Genomic DNA, 3,363 nt, shown 5'->3' with positions numbered 1-3,363 from the left:
ACCACTATTTGCTGTTTCATTGCCTTAGTTCTTCAAAGTTTGGAAAACGGAAATATACTCTCGTTCAATTTTAAAAAATGCAGTCAATTTATTGAAGAATGTGGAGGTATTTCACCATCAGGTTATCTTTTCTAAATTTAAGTTATTGCAATCTAAAAAAAAATGCGGAAAGTGAAAAATATGAAAATATCACATGAGCTGATTGAGAGTTTAATCATGAAATGTGGGTTGCCTGCTAAGAAATTCTGTACAAATCCAATTGAAGGCTAGTTGAAGCACAACTCTATGTAGAATACAGCTGCTTGACCAACTTCGGCTGTTTTTGACACAACCAAGCAAAGCAAAAACCATAATCGATTAAAAAGAATGTTTTTTCCTAAGTAAAATCTTGAATGGAGGAAATACAATAATAACAAGTTTTACATGCATAAGGAAACCGCAGCAATTTAATGAAGCCATTCTCAATTTTGTAACACACAAGTAGAGCTTGAAAACACTGAGATTATCGATTCTGAGTCTGGCAGTCATTTTTTATTTCCCAGTTTCTCGTAAGACAGCTTTTGAAAACACTTTTGTATTCAGTGTTAGTGTTATTTATTTTATCAGCTCAAGTTCAACGTTCCCACTGTATCTCGAAATGTGACAACGTTTTCAAACAATTTTTTGATAACCTTGCAGAGGTCTTAAAATACATTTGTTAGATTTGGAATGGAAAATATTCCAATTATTAGATACTTTACGACAAAATTTCATTAAAATTTCGTATTGTAGAACAGTTAAAAAGACAATAAGACCAAATATATATTTTTACGGTTCGATCTTACGAAAAAAGATTACATCTATTGAAGGATTATACCCAAAAAAATATACGACACAATTCTTCTCGTAAGATCTAATACGCTTTACCAGGAACAGGAACCTTCAACAATTTACAGTGTCACATCACAATCAATTTCTATGTTGAACTCCAATCACAAAATTTTGGTACACAAAAACTAGTCGATCAGAAAACCGAAAAAAAGTCATTATCTGTGTCGTATATAAGAAAACTATCTCAAGGCAAAAATTAATGCCATTAATTGAAGCGAACAAAAAACGATTACCAGATTTTTATTGCAAACAGAAAATTTTTAAACCAGTTTTATGGATGATAATGCTTATTCGTGCATTTATCGTAAGGAGAGTTCGAGCACCAAATTATATTCCTGAATCCTATTTTTGATAGTCAAGGGAATGGTTAGTTTTCAAAATAATTTTGAATAGAGCAATACAGTTTTAGTGGAATCTACTGCATAATTGGCTCATTTGGGACCTTTGCGGGTTGCGACCCCACTATCTTCATTTATTGCAATCCCATGCTCTACACTGAGCCAACTGGTTCACACTGAGAGAGGCTTATCATGCTCTCCTAAATTTAGCTATCCTTTCGAGGTCCATCTTATGATCACAATTTCCTTACCAGACTGTATACTCTAACACATAAACAGCTACGCAAAAAATCCATTGATTTAGGAAGACAGACAACTGGCAATGGAAGACTGGCAATTAAATGTGCATCAAAACAAAGCATACTAGAACAGAAGAAGAGAACAAAACTAAGAGTTGTTTATGATTACCTAATTACCTCCAATGATACTTGCCTGCTTTCAGTTATTAGAGATAATTTACTGAACATTTTGTATTTGCTGTTAAGAATTACGTGGTGACTGAGTTTTCCCTCTGGCAAGTATGAAATGAAGAAAATGAAAAAGATAAACACTCTAGAGATGAGTTTGTGATTTATATTACCAGTGAAAACTTTTCCCAGATAATGTGAATAAATATTGGCAACCAAATACAGCAAAACATTTTGCCAAAATTAGAGCTCGGTAGTTCCAAAAAAAATGTTTTACTTTTTAGAATATTACTATTTTTGATGCATTTATAATTTTGGTTTATATAACTCTCAAAAACTATAACCCTTTCGTATCTATTTTGACAATTCAATTCAGATACAGTAAAAAAAACTAGGAAAAAGAAATAAGGTGTGTGTGTAATTCAAAGGGCAGATTACAATTAAATTAAAAAAGCCAACCTCAAACTCAAATTGTTCAGTTGCAACACTTAGCTATGTTTTGTCCAGCTGAACAGTGGGACGTTTTTTTGATTTTAAGTAGGTTGAGGTAATGATAAACAGATACAGAATTAATGGAAAAGCTTCACATCATATAAGACTAACTGCAGGTGGTGTTCTCGGGTTTCAACGTGAACAGATTATTCCTTCTTCGGATTTATACGCTGAGCTACCCCGTACTTAACGCCAACTCAATATCAGCTTTAGGCAAGCCTAGGTATCAGTACAACTACTCCGCTAGCCGAGTACTGATTTGGACTTGAAGTTCTGTTCAGGACAAGTTCCAAACAAATTGGTAGGTGCTCTGCAAACTTTTAAAAACCAAATTGTGTTTTCAAGTTTTTATCGTGAAGATAATCAATATAAAATAAAAAAGAAATGTGGTTTTTATGGACTTGTTTACTGGAAGTGGAGAAATGCATCTGTTTGGTTGAAAATCATGGCTTGGAGATAGCTCGAAAAAAAATTGAGGGCCACTAGAACGGTTTTTATTTAATAAAGTTATATCACGTTCTTCAGTTAAGAACCGTTAAGCTGATGAATCCAATTACGCAGAAAGACAGTTATACCTAATAACCGTTCGCTAAGATATAGGATTGGGGAAACGCCTGATTGAAGCAACTGGTTTTCAGTGAGTTGAAAATGTGGCCGCTTTTGCTGCTTTTATGTGGGAAATTTTGATGGCAATGTGTGAATTTTCAAGAATTTTTTTATTTATTGATAGAAATTTTTTGTTAAAATAGACACAAACCTGGGCGATGAAAAACAAATTGCTAGTTGTGTTTAAAATCATTGTTTATCTGGCTTGAAATTTAATGGTAGCTGTTATTAATTCTTTGAAGTTCTAATGGTAGAAAAAACTTACTATGCAAAACAATTTTTGGATAAAAATTTCGATATCATACTGACACTTTCTCTTGCTTGCTGACAAATTCCTATCAAGGATTTGATATTTTGCTTTACACTTAGTGGTGCAAACTTTACAGAAAATAGTCCAACTCTGAGTCCTAAATCACGAGAGAAAACTCCCTTTTTAAAACTTTTGGACATGAATATTTTGCATTTCAACGCATGGGTTGGAATAGTTGGTAGTAAGGTTCACGAATATATCATTGTCGTATTGAACTATATAATGTCTATATTCCAATACAAGCAAGTTTTAGGGTCAACGTAATTAGTATAGAAAAATTATTTTTGAGTAAAAATATATTTAAACGACAGCGAAAAAGATTGGTCGACTTACGGTAGAA

Source organism: Convolutriloba macropyga, unplaced genomic scaffold (assembly GCF_964194025.1).
Source record: "Convolutriloba macropyga unplaced genomic scaffold, txConMacr16.3 SCAFFOLD_880, whole genome shotgun sequence".
Taxonomy (NCBI): domain Eukaryota; kingdom Metazoa; phylum Xenacoelomorpha; order Acoela; family Convolutidae; genus Convolutriloba; species Convolutriloba macropyga.
The sequence above is the reverse complement of the archived record's forward strand: the minus strand, read 5'-3'. Positions refer to the sequence as shown.